The sequence below is a fragment of the Centruroides vittatus genome, unplaced genomic scaffold (genome assembly GCF_030686945.1).
Source record: "Centruroides vittatus isolate TY-2023 unplaced genomic scaffold, ASM3068694v2 contig_628, whole genome shotgun sequence".
Lineage (NCBI taxonomy): Eukaryota > Metazoa > Arthropoda > Arachnida > Scorpiones > Buthidae > Centruroides > Centruroides vittatus.
Genome location: NW_027122385.1, coordinates 2,703,878 through 2,722,729, shown reverse-complemented (window position 1 = coordinate 2,722,729; position 18,852 = coordinate 2,703,878). Strand labels below are relative to the sequence as shown.

At 34.6% G+C, this 18,852-nt stretch overlaps 1 long non-coding RNA gene across 3 annotated transcripts in view; it reads left to right on the top strand.

Annotated features, from left to right (window-relative positions):
* LOC136979557 (uncharacterized) overlaps nucleotides 1–18,852 on the top strand; it is a 65,826-nt gene that overhangs the window by 31,738 nt on the left and 15,236 nt on the right. For 2 of the 3 annotated variants that reach the window (XR_010881402.1, XR_010881400.1), the window contains exon 3: nucleotides 6,288–6,391. The exons of the other annotated variant lie outside the window; for it this stretch is intronic. This is a non-coding gene — a long non-coding RNA (uncharacterized lncRNA). The remainder of the gene's footprint in view (nucleotides 1–6,287; nucleotides 6,392–18,852) is intronic. 3 annotated transcript variants of the gene reach the window in all.

The following is an 18,852-nucleotide window of genomic DNA, read 5'->3' as shown; positions in this document are numbered from 1 at the left end:
TTCTGACATCCAACAAAAGCCCCCTTGAAACCTTTATCACTTTATGAATAATAAAATGCATAAACTGTATAAAATTTAATGAAATAAAATGGACATCCATTGAAGTTCAACCCTTCCCCTCCCCTTGTCTGACTTGTCCTAACCTCCTCCTCCGTTCCAGTGTGGACATCATTTATGGACAGCCCCTAACCTACTTTTTCCCATTTCTTTTCTTTATTATGCTCGATGTAAATGCCCAGCACCACAAGGCACAACTAGACACTTGGATACAATCAACACTTGGATCTATATAAGGGGCAGTCAACTGAAAACAAGAAAGATGGGAAAGAAGTAAGTAAACTGTTTATTATTTCAAAAGAAATTGCCATAACTGTTAATACATTTATCCCACTGTGAGACAAGACAGTCAATGCCTTCATGGAAAAATGTTTGCAGTTGCCTACGGAACCATGTTTGTACTCAGGCATGCACCTCTTCATCTGAAGCAAATTGACAGCCATGAATGTCTTTCTTCAGGGCTCCAAAAATATGGAAATCACATGGGGAGAGATCAGGACTGTATGGAAGATGTGTAAGAGCTTCCCAGAGAAACTTCTGCAGCCTAGTCAAAACAACATTGGCAACATGTGGGCAGGCATTATCCTGCAACAGAATGATGCCGTCTATCATCATTCCCGGGCATTTGGACTTGATAGCATGCTTCAATTTTTGCAAATTTTCCACATACCGCTGTGCATTAATTGTGGCACCGTGTTCTAGAAAGTCACCTTGCTGTTTCTCTTTCCCAACCTCCATAATGATGTCAGATGCACACACAACTCACTGACCTCACTTCGAGCACATCTAACAGACAAATGGCATAGTGGTGAATGTTTGCGCTGTTCCTAACTGATTTCCAATAAAGGGCACTTCTATACACACACCTACCTGCGTTACCAACTTCTGCACCACACTCGTTATATAGTGTGTCTCGTTTTCGTTTGACTTCCCCTTATATAAAATACAATTTATATAAGAAATTCGCAGAGTTGTAACAGGAATACCTCATGCAACAACAATTAAAATAATGAGAAGCACTTAACTCAGAATATAGCAAACATGAATACAACATAGTAATACATAAACTGTAATGTTTAAGTAATGAAGACATGCATTTCTTGGTCATCTGCACACACTTTGTGAAGATTAATGTTTACGTTTCATAGTACTTTTCCAATAAATGTTACAATATCATATCGTGCTATAGGAACTTGTAACCTTTGGTTATAAGTCCATGGAAATCCATAGAAAATTATAATTTGCAGTAAGGCTGCTTTATCATATATGGTAGCTGCAGTCTCAGAAAAAGAATACATAGTGACGGAGCTAAAATGAGTATCAGGAGTAGACAATTTGTCCAAAGATCATATATTCCATTTTTAAAAAGTTGCACATTGTGAAGATATGTGCTTGCTCAATGTTGCATTAAATGAAATTAAATCAGATTTCAAAGTGGCCTCTGGATTTATATTAAAAATAAAAACTAAACCCGACCAAGCTTCATGGCACATCAAAGCATGCCCCCATGCAGCTGGTAGAGAGTCCATTTCTTTAAAATTAACTGTTGTCACCTCCTAAATGCTTTAAATATTTCAAATTGTTCAAGATATTTCAGGTTGGCAGGGTCATCACAACATTGTGTAGTAATTGGGTCTTGTCAAATTCAACCTGGACATCATTATCACCAGCAAAAGCAGCCAATGTGGTAGTGGATAGACCTTTCTGAATCATATATATATGCTACTTGATCCTCATTTTTAGACCCCATGCAGTAACTCCAATATATTCATGTGGATGGCCCACCCTATGATCATTCAGAGGGATAATATAGACTCCGGGGATACAATTCCAGTCCAATTGTTCCTTATGATTACTCTCTCTCTCTGCCTGCCATATCAGAAATCCTGATGTCGGTTAATAAGTGGTTAGTAAGGCGCCAAGGTGTATCCTGGGAGAAGTTACAACCAGAGTGGTTCCCCATTGCCTTCTCTGGTGCACAATGTTACAGGAGGGGAAATGCCTTCCAGGAGATCTTGTAAGGGAAACTGGCCCCTATTCAGGTGTTACAAACGTGGAGAAAACCTGGAAAACTCCATGTGGTCAGCCCGTGGCACGGTTCGAATCCGCGACTGAACACGCAGTGTTTAGCAACAGAATTGCTCAGCCACTGGTGGGCATATCATTCTTAATACTAGAGAAAGCAGTAGGAGATCTCCTGTATGCAATCCCGTTACTCTTAAAGCATGATATTTCTTTTTAGATGTTGGCCAGGAACTTATTATAAGTAACAGGCAAAAAAGGGCTCATCCTTTGATTGTAATGTATCCACCAGATGCTCCTGGCAAAACACAAGAGCATTGATGAGGTATGCCGGGTATCCATGCTGCCTGGCTACACTTGAAATATAATCCAACTCTATTTTCCTATTTTCTGCCGTAGAACAATGAGTAAGCCCTTCTAACCAGGGCTTTAAAAGCGGAGATCTTATAATTGTAAGGATCATGTGATTTAGCATGGATGAAGAGCAGAGATATGAGGACTTATGAAACATCTTTCTTTCTGCTGGCCTTGTAATGTAATGTCTATGTCAAGAAAGTATACAAATTAAAATGGAGAAGGCACTGAGTTCGGCGTTACATGTACGTTTTTTATCGCAAATACTTTCGACGAACCTATAGTCGTCATCAGGCAAATACGGAGATTTACTAAAAATTGAACGGAAATGATCCGATGTAGAATAGAACACTTAAAATTTAAGTTAGAACTTTTTTCAAAGCCATTAAGAACATGAAACAAATATTCAAATGTATTCGAAAAGCAGAATGAGCAATAAGCTCCGCGACATGTGAAGTGACACATACGCGGATCCAGGCACACACTATACATGTGCAGGAGAATGTTCACAGTTGTTTAATTGCTTGTACAGTGTGACCCATACACTGGTCAGATCTAGGGTAGGAGTGTTGCATGCATCTAAGGTGGTAGTAAGGAGGGATTCCCATATGAAAACAATTTATTGAACTTTGCAGCTCTTGAGCATACTCACTTGGGACTATAGTGGGTTGTAACCCTACTCAAGTATCTTTTTTGTGAGTTCTGTGGTATGCTTACCCCTCACAACATCCTCTTGGTGCTCCGCAAAGCAGCTGGCAAGCATTCTAGTAGTTGCCCCGATATATCTTGTGTTTGCTCCTGTAGCAAGATTTTCCAGAGGAACAGCATAGACCCCTGACTTCTCAAGAGTGGAAAACTTGTCTCTATTGTTGCAAATGAGCTTGCATAGGTTTCGAAGTGGGGTTAATGGTAGGACAAGATTGCGCTGCTTAAAAATTCTGCAGATACGTATAGAGAGGGGTCCAAGGTATGGTAACGACATTTGGACCAGAGAAAACTCCCTCTTTCTGCATAGTGTAGTGCTTGGAAACAGCGATTTTTTTTTTATTTATTTACCCTATTGAGCATGTGTAAATTTAGCACATGAAAATCCAGCAGTGTGTACTGCCAAACTGATGTTGTCTAGCTCAATATTTACCAGCTCTTGCAAAGAAGATAGTAAAAAAGCCCTTCTGATGAGGGAGGCAATGGCAGTATTAACATATTGCGAAGGCTGAAAGGCCTCTGCTGAGATAATGTGTGGTGCTATGCTAGACTTGTGGTGAACTGAGAATTGTGGTCCTTCCAGAGACTTGCGTATATGCAAGTCTAAGAACGTTATTGCAGCGTTGTTTTCTTTCTCCCAAGTAAAGTTGATAGAAGGATATATGCTCAAGAGTTGCTGCATAAAGTTGAAAAATGTCTCATCTGTGTCTTCCCACGCTATGAGAATGTCGTCAATGTACCGTAGATACAGCCGCAGGTAGTGGATGGTAAGCGGGGAATTGAACGTTCTATGCTCAACCTCTCTCATAACGAGTTTTGCTAGGATAGCGGACAGTGCCTTCTCCATTTTAATTTATACAGTATTTGGCACAGTGTGAAAATCATCGTATTGACAAAGAAAGTATACACCGGTGCAGTTTTGTTATTCCATCCACAAAGAGAGGTCACAAATGTTAAAAGCCTTGATGAACACAGACAAGTTCGGTGTTTTTCTACAAATAATTAACACATCATCCACATGCCTTGTGTATAACATAATGTTATCATTAACACCAGGTAAGACTTGTTGTTCAAGGTGCCTGACCACCAATTTACAGAGCATTCCTGAGATGGGATTACCCATGGATACCCCTCTTCCCTGGAGGAAAGAACACAAAACATGAAAACACAAAAAAGGCTGCATGACACATAAGATGTGCTAATTCCTAAAAGTTGGAAACCTGTCTGGAAGAATCATTGATACTACAAATGAAAAAGTCCTGCAATTCACAAAAACACAGCTCTATACAAATAGAAGGGAACATGGATTCAAAGTCACACACTGTGAAGTAGATGTCCTCCAGTTGCCAAAGGTGTTTAATCTGTGAATCAACTCTACCGGGTCAGACACCATGTATAGATATTCCTCCATTTTGTTGATTAGAAAAGAATTGAATAGGCACATTTTCTTTGCAATTTTCTTCCTTTCTTCATAGAAACAAACATTTTGATGATGTTTTGATGAAGAAACACATTGACACATTACTCTGATGGTCATTTTCTTCTTCCTTCATAGAAAATCGCAAAGAAATGCATGTCTTCTGTGCTTAAAATACTACATTTTATGTATTACTATGTTTTATTCATATTTGCTCTATGTAGAACCTCCTATGGTTTGTGATGAACTGTGTAATTTGATGACTTGGTGCAAACCATATGTTGTTTAGCCTGATCCTGATATTAGGAAAAACTGGTAGGTACTAGAATCTTTGATTGTCCCATTCCCTTTGCCACATGGTAACCAATTCATTTTGCAGCAGACTCTTCAGAGCATCCATACTGATCCTGTTATATGATATTGGGGGGGAAAGGCAACTGCCTTAGCCACCCCATCAGCATATTCATTACCAAGAATTCCTTGATATGATCTAGTCCACTTGATGCTGTGGTGGTTATTGGACTCAAGAACTCAGGGCTTCAGCCCCTAGTCCCCAGATGCTCTTGGAACTCGAGCAAAAGTCTGAAAGATGAGTCCCATGCATCTACTGATATACTTAATATGTTGTTCCCATGCATGACAGAAGTCAAGTGCACCCCAGTACATGATGGTCTTTACTATCTTCACAGAGTGCTCATTTATTTTGATTGTCCCTAATCTACTAGCCATCCCCCACAAATGCCAGTATCTATGCAGTATGCTGCAAACATTGTAACTTTGTCTGTCAATCTTTACAAAACAACCTTAGGCCACCAAACTAAGGCATCATATTAACAGTGAAATATTAATTAAAATGATAAGAGAACATGAATATTGGTCACCTCCACATAATTTTTGACTTGTATGATCATTTAATCATTTCTGCAATTCAGTTATTGTAATATTCTAATTTCTCCCTTTCCAAAATATAACTTTCTTTCAAATTCCCTTTTTAGGCTTATTACATTCCTAAATTTCAATGAAAAACTATTTAAAACTAAATGCTGATAATTTGCTACAATTAGCATTATCATAGTATCAATTTTTTATTTAAGCTAAAACCCTATCCAACAATTAATTCTGCTTGTCTAAGTGACTATACACTCATCAAGCAACAAGCAGTTGTATGGTAGTATGAATAGGAGTGCATTTATTACTGTATGAATCTTTTTAACATCTTGTCATTTTCCATCTTAGCATGAACCAACCTTAATGTGGGCTCCTCTCCCTCCCAACCCCATTTCCCTCCAAACAAGACTTTAGCCCTTGACTGAAAAATAATCACCCAACCATGATCAAAACAATTGTTTAACCATGAGTCATAGGTGTTTTGATTGACATATTTCAGGCCCTAGTACAGCCAAGTACTTTGTGATATTGTAGTTCTATCACTGTAAACAAGAACCAAAGATGAGAATAAAAATTTCAAATGTTTCTATCAAATGAAACTGATCGATCAAGCAGCTTTTAATTCCATAATTGTTTTTCACTTAAGTCTTATTTAATGTATTTAAACAAAAAAATTGTTTTACTTTTATATCATTTGAATTACTTTATTAGAATTAGTTCTATATTTTCATAAAATTAATTTATTTTATTTTAATTTTTGTTTTTATTTTAAATAGTTTTAATAGTGATTTTACATTTTAAAATTGATATATTTAATATCATTTTATTTTCTAATTGATTTTAGTCAATCTGATGTTCAAAAGTAAACTGTTCCTGTAAACACTATCAATGTTATAATTGTGTTTAATTTTGATGTTCACAAAATATACTCCTCTATTTTAAATACAGGTATTGAAATTGTTACTATTTATATATTTTTAATTTTTCTAATTGTAATTACATACAGATATTTGTTTTTGTTAATATAAGGGGCATTCATTTAAACCAGCGTTTCTCAAAGTGGTCGATAACGCCCCCTTGTGGGCAGTGAGTAAATCTAGGGGGGCACTGGAGGCAGGGTACTGAACGGTGACCAAAGGCAAAAGTTGGGGTCATTGACAGCCGTTCCCTTTCCTCTGTTAAACCGATAAGAGGAAACATTGCGTTTAATGGTTTCCAGATGTTGAGAACAATGTACGGTAAGGGCACAAAGTGTGAGATTCTTTCTCACACAAGAGAAAATGAGTTAGGGAGCGTTGGGTATAACTTTACAGACAAAGGGGGGCGGTGGATCGAAAAAGTTTGAGAATCACTGATTTAAACATAGAAGACTTGATCTAGTGGCTTATAGGTATAAAATGAATGCATAATTATCAAAATTGCACAAGTACTTATCTCACTATGATATCAAACAAACAGTCAGTGACCTTCTCATAGATGAGCTTTGGCTGTGTTGCAAACTAGTCTTGAAATTCTTTTTTAGCTTTGTTATCTGATTGGAACTTTTACCTCAAAGCACTTTCTTTAAAGGGCCAAAGATAAGAAAATCACTTGGTGTGGCTGGGCTGTAGGAGGGATGTTTCAGAATTTTCCACCTGAACTTCAGTAATGTTTATTTGACAATGTTTGCAACATGGGACTATGCATTGTTGTATAACAAAATGACTGGCGACCATTTCTGACTACTTTCAATTCACAACTTGTTTCATTTTCTGCATAATTATGCAGTAGTGCTAACTGTTAATTAAATGGCTTTTGAAGGAAATAAGCACACCAAACAACTACCAGATTACATCAGGCTACTTTTCTGCAATTATTTTTATTTAATTTTTAAATAATTTGTCACTAGAAATTAATTTAAAATAATTGTGGAAAAATAACCTAATGTAATCCGGTAGTTGTTTGGATTATTACAAACACACTCATTGCCATAAAAATTAGCACATCAAGGAGTTGTCATATCGTTGCAAAACTTGGCATGCAGATAAGTCTCAAACAGATATGAAAATGATTAGAGTTATAGTGTGATGTGTGATGATCCATTGTGTAATACCAGCAGAGGGTGTTAAAGTGAATCCCCCTTGGCCTATAAAAAAAGCATGCAAAGGCATCCTGTCTAGTTCACCTGTTGCAGAAGGATACTGTATCATTAGAGATGCTCTTATATCACAACTGAAGACCATATGAACATCTAAATGAGTTTTAGAAGTAAAGGATCATCATGATGAGAGAAGCAGGGTGATCATCTTGCCGAATAGCCTGCCACCTAGACTATTCCAGCAATACTGTGAGGAGGTGTTGAGACTAGTGGAAGAGAGAGTTCACACACATGGCACCTAGGCTCAGGACATCCTCAGCAGACTTCCTAGTCCTTCAACAAGCATGCACACAAGGCCATATCATTACAGGATCCTGTGTCAGTCCACACCTTTCAAGGGTGCCTGAGTGAGGAATATTTGGTATTGCAACAGTCTTATTTGGAGTGGTGTTGCTCCTGACACCACTCTAAACCCAGGATTGGACCATAACGGAATGGAAGGAGATTGTCTACAGCAATGAATGCAGATTCAATTTAGTCACTGACAACGGCCATGTTTGTGTTTGGAGGCCCCATGGTGAACACCTCCATCTTGCCTACATTTTGGATGGGAGTGTGCCTCCAGAGCTGGTGTAATGGTGTGGGTGCCATCACATACAAATCTCTAATTGTGATTCAAGGGATCATGACAGCCCATCCAGCAGTATGTTAATGACATCCTTCAGCCACATGTGTTGCCTATCATGGCAAGCTTCTAAGAGCCATTTTCTGACAGACCAATGCTTGACCACACACAGCAAGAGTGTCACAGGACTGCCTTTACACATTGTCACACTTCACTGGACAGTCCAGTCCTCATTTGTCACCAGTCAAACATGTCTGGGATCACTGGGATGCCAAGTTGGACAGCCTAGGAGTTTGGCCAAACTAGAGAACTGCTTACAGCAACTGTGAACTGAGATGCTGCAGGACACCATACAGCACCTGTATTACATTGTGTATTCATGCTAGAGTTGGCCCAACAGGGTACTAGAACCTACTTTCAATTGTAGTTTTTCCTGAAATAAATGATCCTTTTGCTTCATTTTGTAATTGCTTACTTATATCACCATTATACTCATACATGTAAAATTTTGTTGAATTCCAACAACTCCTTGGTGCACTAATTTTTATGGCAATGAGTGTATATTAGGTTTTGAGATGTTTGTATAAGCACACCTTGAAATAACTCCAGCAATAAACTTTAATGAACTAAAAGCATCTTCAGCCTAGTCATATAGGTCTTCATCAGTTAGAACAACACAAAATTTAAATGAAAAAGAAGAAAAAAAAACATTCTTTTTTATTAAAATTTTTGTGTTATTCCAACTGAAGACATATATGACTAGGTATAAAATACTTTGGGTCCATTAAAATTTATTGCTGGAGTTATTCATTCAGGTTCTTAAGTTTTAGAAATTTTTATGTATAGCTTTTTTTCAAGAAACTTGATGAGAAGTGATCCTTTTCATCAGAAAGAATGTTTGCATAACTTTCTCAGAATTGGTCTGAATAGTCTCATTTCTTAACTGGCAGAAATATATGATATTTCTATCCAAGACTTTGACACTTGGTATCTTTACTTTTAGCCAGAAAACAATATTTGTCCCAACAATATATGAAAGAAGTGCTGTACATTTAGTGAAGTAATGTATCATAATTCATGCTACAAAGATATAGTCATCTGCATGGATTTTGTTCATCAGTGATATGAATTAGGCATCCACTGATCATGGATTTTGTGGTACTGAAAGTGCTTGAAGACCATATGAACAGAATTGTTATTGATATCTATCTTTGTTGCAATCACTACATTTTGGACAATAACTGATACTATCATAAATCCAACATAGATGGCATCCAAGATGTCCATGTTTATTGGTTTAATGAATGGTAAAGTGCATTCCTAACAGAAATGGTATCCAACATAGGGTGTAAGTGTCAAACTAGCTGATATTTTGTTTTTAATTGAATGCCCCTTATAGCTCTTTTTACTGAAATAGGAGTTTCTGTAAACTTTGAAATTAACATAATTTAAATAATTATCCATTTAATCCTATAAAATAAAATGGTACTTGTGGGTTATAATCCTGCTTACTTCATTGTATGTTGCTTTCCACTCTCATGTATATCTGTCAGACACTGTTGTCTGACAGAGATACATGAAAGTGGAATAAAATAACTTAGACAAGTTTAAATGGTTGACCAAATAAAAAACTAAATTTCACAAATGAAAGCTTTAAGATTACTTTGTTAAACATTTTAAAATATTTTTTTTCATAAAGTCAGAATAACTGTATGGTATTTTCTTAAAAAATAATGTTTATTATTACAAGCAAGTCAGTCTTTGGTTTGAGAATTTTGTATTGTGGGACAGTTTGTGGAGAATGTATTATTCCTTCTTTTTTGGAATTTGTCTCCATCTGAAGTTGATGGTGATCATATTCTGCAGGATTATGGTACTGTACATTACATTTTGAAAGCTTTGCAAAATAAGATATAAAATGAAATTATATTTAGAGTGATAAAATCCAAAATATTGCAAAATAAATATAGGTGTGGTTTGGTATAATGGACAAACAGATAAAATGGCATAAAAGTACAAAAAAAAGGTATAATATTCAAGTGGTACATCAAAAAAACAACTAAATTAGTTTATTGCTGAATTCATATGAGAATATCATTTCAAATGGCAAGTGTTTCATAAACTACTAACAATTATTGGTAAAAAAATAGCCAGCCTATGAAACCAGTTCTAACAAGGAGCGACATAAGGATTAGGAAACAGATCTGAATGAAACTTACTGTGGAGGACCCCCCCTTTTTTTATCATGGACTCGATAATTCCTAATGTTGAGATTGACACTCCCTTTTTAGGGGAGGTCTCATTCAGGATGGCGAGAAGGTGTAAACAGCTTATGTGGGAGGTGGCGTTAGATACAGAGACACTAACTTTGTTTACAAATTAACACCCATTTATTAATATACCCAAAAACATCTTACACAACACTGGAGATCTCCTTTGTGACTTAAACTAATCCAATGCGCCGTGTCTGGACAGGCAACAATGTTTGTGCTGAGAAGTTTCCCAGTTGATTGCTCTTCCTCGGCAAATGGGTGTTCTCATAAACTGTCCCTGATGGAGAGCGCAAAGAACACAGTTTGCTGGTCCTAGTATTCTGGATAAAGGTTTCTCTGTCCCAGCCAGAGAGAGTTCTTGTACTTCAGAATCCTCATCTGCTCTCTGTGGGAAGATTTCTGGCCTGGTGAGGTGAAGAAATGTTATCCTTATGAATGAAACCACTAAAGGAAAGACCTCTTTGTCCTTGAATTCAAACCTCTTAAAGGTTTTGCATCCCTAATCAGGTGCTCTGGTTGGTTGTGATCTCCATCCTCTCCCCCTCCAATTGGTCTCTAGTTGTTGCCAGGGCCAGTTAAGACAGAATTCGAAGATTGGATACCTGCTGTAATTGTTTATTGAATTTTGTTGCAAATCTGCCTGTAATTCACATCAAGCGTTTTTACCCCAGTTGTAAATATCACCAGCTGCACCACATGATATTTAGTTTTATTATATATTCTATTTTCCTGTTTTTGCGATCATCAGAGAAATTGGTCGAATTTCCAATCTGATCTCTCATGATATTTTATTTATCGAATGCATTTTACTTGAAACAGTTTTTCTTTTAACACAGATTTTGGTAGAGGTTTTGACCTCTGGTCAAGATCTCACATTACTTTTGTAATAGTCCTTCACTAGTATTAAAACATAGGGAAGAGCTAGCATTCAGCATATAACCAGTTTTGAGAAAAATGCCCTTGAAAAGTAGGATGGTGAATATCTACCAGTCCTACCCAGAAATTTCTGTCAAAGTAGTGCAGTGAAACAGCTAAAGCCCTTGACTGCTACAATGTCTAGTTATGTTCAATTCCTGCCAACATTTTCTTACACACATTTTCTTTAATAAACGTTAAAGAAAATCATTTTATTATAATTATTTAATTATAATCATTGCAAATCACTTCATTATTATAATTATTGATATTGAAATTATAAGTAGTAAGTAATGTTCCCTTTAAGATGTGTGTGTGTGTGTGGCCAAGCACTGATTTCTATGGAATGCACAGGTACAGTACTTTCACATCTTGCATACACAGCTTATAGCAGGACATCCACATATAAAACATTCATAATGATTCATGAGGAATCTGTGGTATTCTGGGAGATGATAGTGTGAGTGATTCTAAGTAAAAAGTTCATATGAAAATGTATTGGATTTCTTCTCTGAAAATGTTTTATTCAGTTTTATTTTGGCACTGCACAGCTATTCGAAAAGTTAGAAGGAACAATGATAATGAGGTTCTGATCATAACCATGAGAAAAGGACATTATGCTGTTATGTTAGGTGTAAACAGCCTCTCTTTATTATCAACAATGCAACTCAACAACCACACACAGTCTGTTTTCTCATGAGAACAGATCCTATCATCCATATAATCCAAAATTATAAAGGTGATTAGATAAATATGCCATCCAAAAGATGGCATATTTATCTAATGGACATGGAAAAAGTGTGGATTTTGGGTATGCAATGAACCTTCCAGAAAGACTTTTGCATGATTATCGCATAACAGTTTTATGAGCCAATGGACAGTTTAACCTGTCTTGGAATGCAGCCAATCCTTTCGATGGGTTTGTTTTTTTTTGTTGAAGCTTTTGTAAACCCAAATAGTGTACACTCTTACAGTACCTTTCTATACTTGTCCACTGACTTTATCCACCATTTTTGTAACTGCCATGTTTTTTAGTTGTTGAATAAATGGCCTTTTGTTAACACCTGATGTTTTCAACCTTGTGCTTATGCTTGTTTCACAGTAAACTTAACATTTTGTTATTGTGTTATATCTAAATATAACACAGTAACAAAATGTTAAGTTTACTATTCATTATGATTTTTTTTTAGTTTTTAGTGATTATTGTCTTGAGCTAAATGGGTAGAAAGGAAGAAGGAATTTTGAGATTTCTCTTCTTTCATAATTTCTAATAGAGTAGAAAAGAAGAAAGAGAACCCAATTCAGGTGCAATTCAAAGATATTTGTTTGCTGGAAAACCTGCAATTGAAGCAGTTTATGAGTTATTTTCCAATGATGAAGTTGAAGATAATGTAGATAGACAGGAACAGGATACATTTTCAGAGCAGTTTGGAGATGACGAAGCAGAAGTTGAAATAAAGTCTGAATATACAAAAAGGATGGAAAAATTAAATGGGGAATTCACTGTCCTCCACATAATAGACAAACAGCTGACCACAATTTAGTTAAACTCTTTCCAGATGTGAATTCACCTGTTGCTGTCTGGAGGCTATTTTTTACAAATGAAATTTTGGATAATATCATGAAGTATACAAATCAACATATACAAAAAATAAATTCAAACTATACCTAGGAACATAATACATGTGATACATCAAGGAGTGAAATGAAGGCTTTTATTGGTCTTTTTTACATGGTGGAAATTCTTAGAACTTTGCATTTGAACTTATACAATTTGTGGTCAAATAATGGAACTCTTTCATAACTGCATGAATATACAAAAGTTAGTTTTTTGTCCTTTTTAACCATTAAATTTAAAACTTCACAACATTTCATACTTTATGTTAAATAAAATTTAATGTTGATGTTTGATATGTTTTCGTTTAAATAATTTTCGTGTTAAAAAAATTTCAGATATTCTGTTTGTTACAAAAATATAAAATAATCAGAAACAATGATTCTTATACTTTTGATGTCCGTTTTAAAAAACCTGGTTGAAACAACATTGAGTGACCCATAAATTATTTTTTCATGAGACACCTCGAGGATTAAATATGCTAGGAACAGACCCTGTAAATTATCTACAGTTGATTAGTTACCATTGTGAATCATTTAGAAGTAAATGATCCATGGAAAAAGGAAGAAGATATGAACAATATTCATTACTTGTTACTCAAAATATTGTAAACAAATGTGATACTTACCATTGCTATGAGTTTTTACAAAACAACAATATTCAAAACCTATTTCTAACAGAATCATAAGTCAAGAAATTGGGATCATCACCAAGTAAGAAAGTTGATATTTCTCCTATAGCTTCAACATTTCTGAATGAAAGTTTTAACCAATTCATCAATGCTTTATTATATGCAAATTTCATATGCAACAGACATAATATATTAACCAAACAGCCTTTTCAACAAAAATTAGTTGTCTCTCTGACTGTGGCAGATAGGTTTTTCAGTGCTATTATTGACATTATTAATGAAAGTTATGTAGTGATAGATGATCTTATTCTATATGACCACGGTGGCCAAACTGTGGCTCTTGAGCCACATGCGGCTCTTTTCTAGTATACTTGTGGCTCACTGCAAGATACTTAAATTTATACCAAATTTGTTTTTATTATTTTTAATTTTGCTTTTATTATTTTTTATGTATGATTCCTGGATAATATAAAATAAATAATATATTGTTTGAAATAAAGAAGTCAAAATATGGCAACATTATACATTATTTATTGAAAAATAAATGTAATATTTATTAAATATCATAATACGTAAAAACATTAATAGAAAAAAATAATTATAATGCTTATTTATCCAAATCAACATTAAAAATGAATATATAATGAATAACAATTTCCATAACGTTAATAGTTTTGAAATTTATATTTCCTTATTGACAATTGAAACTAGGAAATGTTTTAGCATTTTTTGGTTTTTAAATTTAGATTATGCTACTTAATACGGCAATTATAATTTATTTATTATTAAAAAAAAATTATATTGTATTATAAAACATAATATAAAATGAAATAATAGCTAAAGTGTTGTTTTTTTTATAAGTATTTAAATGAATTGCTGTGGAAAAATATGTATATATGTATATGCGGCTCTTCAATGAATTCTGTTTTCAATATATGGCTCAAGTTTGGCCACCCCTGCTATATGATAACAGTTACAATAAAGAATTGTGTGATGGGATACATTTTGTTTTCCTTCCTATTTCTTTCCTTCATACTTTTTTAATTATACAAAGCCACACATTATATAAATAAATAAGTAATTACCAAAAACCAGCATTAATTCTCTTCAAAACGAATGTTTTCTTCCACCACACATTATATAATATTTGTTGCTAGTGCAAAGATGATCCAACGACAAATGAGAGAGAGAAAGAGAGGCTCTGCACAATCACTCTGATTGTGCAGAGCCTACTTCACAACATATTTCCTTGAAATATAAAGCAAAAGTTGTTGCTGTTGCTGAAAGGCATATCCATATTGAAATTTAAAGACTGCAAAAAATGGGTAGAAGTTGGTTAAAATAAAAATATTATTTGATATAGTGAAAAGATGTAAAAATAGGCAGAACAAGATTCAACGAACTGCAAGCAATTGATTGACATTTTCAAGTGCTTTAAAGAAGTGAGAAGCTGTTACAAATAGGTATCATATGGAAAATGCATATGAATTTCCATATGCATGAAGAACAGAATTAACTGATTTGTATAATAAAATATTTAAAGATAACAACAAGAATCTTGCATGAATGGGCATTGGCATCTGCTGTCCCTTTCCAGTCTGCACACTTTTATTTTTAAGCAAGTTCTACATGAGTCAAAGTATTCAAGTGGAGAGAAAACAATATAAAATAACAAAATGTGTTGGGTGAAGAAACTTCATTACTCTTGAGGAAACTATAATCAGCAGAAAGATGATATTTTGTTAATAATACTGATCAAATGAGATCTAACTTCCAAATAACTTATAACAGATCAAATTTCAAGGAACAAACACAGTGTTTGCAAAGAAACACAATTTGAATAAACTTGCACATTCTTATACAAAACAATTTAGTCCAACTGCATCAGGAAAGTGCTTGCAGGAGTCAACAAATTTGGGCTTTACAGTATCAAAAATAGTTGACAGATTAATTACAGAATTTGAAATGTTGTCATCACTTGTTCCAAATTGAGTAAACTTACAATAGATTTATACAAAAACTACTTACAAACAGCATTGAAACCAAGAAATAGAAACTCCAATTATGGAAATTCAGACACATATGAAACCTTTCTAAGCAGTTAATCATTTTTGTATTCTACATGAAGATGGTCTTAGAAAATGATCAAAAACTTTTGTAATTAAATTGTTTTTGGTATTATTCTGGACAAGTCCTTTACACTTAAACCTCATATTACTTACCTGAAGGGCTGGTGTACACTTGTAATGAATATATTGAAAACTTAGACATTACCTCCTGGGACTTTCTTTCATCAATGCTCTTCCTACAAACCCCCAATTTGTTTGATACATACAGACCTGGCAACCAACACCCCTCATGGCTCTGTCCCATAGCAGATATTAATTTCAATTTACAGAGCTACCCAAAAACAACTCTGGGTATCAAAAACAAATCTTTATATATGGATGTTGTATGTCTGTTGAGATCAGTGTTCTCTGAACAGATATTGATATATATATTCCAAATTCTATATATTAATATCTGTTCAGAGAACACTGATCTCAACAGACATACAACATCCATATGTACAGATGGCTGTAAATCAACAACAGGAGGAGCAGCTTTTATCTGCATTGAGGATGCATGTGCTGCATGGTTGCCTGCAACACTGTTTTCTATCCTTATGGCTCTTCATCATGTACAAAGGCATAACCACAGACAGACTATAATATACATGGACTCGCACAGTGCACTACAAGCAATTAATAGTAGTAGAATGACAGACCCAACTCTCAATAGCATACAACACCTACTCTAACAACTCAAACATGCTGGACATACAATAGCCTTTTATTGGTTGCCTCAACATACAGGACTCCAAGGAAATGAAACATCAGACAAACTCACAAAACAAGAAACAGGAACAAGCAAGCACATTCAGACCATACTATTAAAACTTCTGCAACTGTATCAACAAGTATAGTGTATATACAACAAATGGCAAGTGGACTGGGACAAACAGCTCAACAATAAACTATGTATAAAACCAGAGTTAATAAAATGACAACCAGCCAAAAGGAAAATCGGAAAGTAGTAGTAATACTTGCCTAACTGAGAACAGTTAGGCAAGTATTCAAGCACAGCTATCTTCTAACAAGGGATGCCCAATCAATATGCTCAAGTTGCCACATCCCACATACAATCTGATGTATATTACTAATATGTCCTCAGTACAAAACAAACAGAGAACAAACCTTTGAACAAAAAAATTTTTTCAGACAACCAAGTTCTACAGAATATATATAGACAATAATGGACAAATTCAACCTATAATGGCATATCTAGGGATTGCAATCCAGCAGTGTTTTCAATCCAGCTGGATTTTTGCTGGACCATCATCATTCCAGCTGGATCCAGCGCGGATGTATTTTTGGTGCAATAAAGTGTTATTTATCTATCTATCCAGCAATTTACGGTTTTTTTAAAGAAATAAAACATTTTTTTAAAAAAATACTTAAGAAACTTTTATTATTTAGACGGGTCACTATAAATCAGTAAAACTTCTTACACATTTAGGTAGTAAACTTAACTTTGGTTTGGTTTAACATTTGAGAACAAGATAATTAACTTTAAATGTTTAGTTAGATTATAATTATAATGTAATCTTTAAGTTAAATAATAGCAAAAGTAATTCTACTAATTAATTTGTATTAATATATTATAATAATGTAAGGACGGATAATCAGTGGCTAAGTGGCTATCAGTCTTACCAGTTTTCTTATATAGGCTCTACATATCAGTCTTTAGTTATTTATAAGTAATTTAATTATTAGTGTTAGTAAAGTAGTGAGTAAGTAATTAGTTATTATTATCACAATCATGAATCACATACGTTCATATCAATATGTATCTAAGATATTGATAATCATTAATTTAATTAAGAATTTAACTAACTGGGTAGTCTCAGTTTCTCACTAATTTTCACAATAAAATTGCCTAGCCCACTAACCACTTATAGAATAAAAGTTAAAAACTCTTATTTAATAGAATTAGAGTAGAAGTTATGAAATATTAGTCTTGTCTTGAATAAAATATTTTAAAGGATTAAATAAAATTAAATCAATCACTTTTGTTATTTTTTTTGACTTTTCTGGAAGATCTCAAGAAACAAGATATTGATGGTGTTGTCTCCCAACCTACTTCTTAATGAATTGCATATATATCCCGCTATGGGAAAGGCCCTTTCTGCCTCTACGCTAGTTGGTTTCAGGGTCATCAAATAATCATAAATCGTTCCGTCACGTGATTCATTGATGTCACAACCGACCGTAAATTAGAATTATGCACCAGGACTAGTAGAGGAGTTACTTATTTTATTTAGCACGAAGACACTTTATTTAGCGAGAGCAGAAAGTCAACTGGCTCAACTGGCAATTAGATCAACAGAGGTAAAACGGCGGGCGGTGCTGTGTAGAGAGGGGGTGTAGCGCATGCTGCACTGAACGGCAATGTCACTCTCGCTGGCGAACGATAGCGCACGCAGTAAAGCGGCAACGTGACAACGTAAACTTTTTCGCCATTATTTAGAAAGCTAATTGAGTATTTATGGATCCGCAGTGCTGGATTGCTGGATGAGGGATCCAGCAATTGCAATCCCTAGGCATATCTGAAGGCAATAAACTTATATACAGAACTCTACAACATACAACAGAACAAGTATGACATATTAAGACCCAAGGAATATAGAGACATAACTGGCCAGACCTGGCACTCTCTAGCCTACTTAGTCCATTGTGTCACAAAACTCCAAATCCAACCAACCTAAATTGTTTTTGCTGCTTACAAAGGTTTCATGAATGTCTGAACATAAAAGAATTTTATCTTCACTTATGGTTTTAATTTCCACAATAAGAACACTATTATTATGAAACCAACCATATGTAGACACAGTTTCCTTCTAGAATATTTTATTCAAGTTAGATATGCATTTCAGGTATAGACCTATTTCATCCTTGCCTCTTTTCAGTGTATGACTATAATAATAAATACAGTAAAAGCTCAATATAACAGAAGTATTGGAAATTTATAAGAAAACTCATTTGTCATAATGGACTCCTTTATAACAGATTCTTGTTACTATGGGCTATTTTTCAGGTTTTTAAGGACACTGTCCTTTTATTATTATGGACTATTTAGTTGCTGATTTATTTTGTTGCAGTCATTGTTATATTTATTTTGTTATTTGTCTTTGTTTTATTTACTATATTTGCAAAAAATCAATACAAAATAAT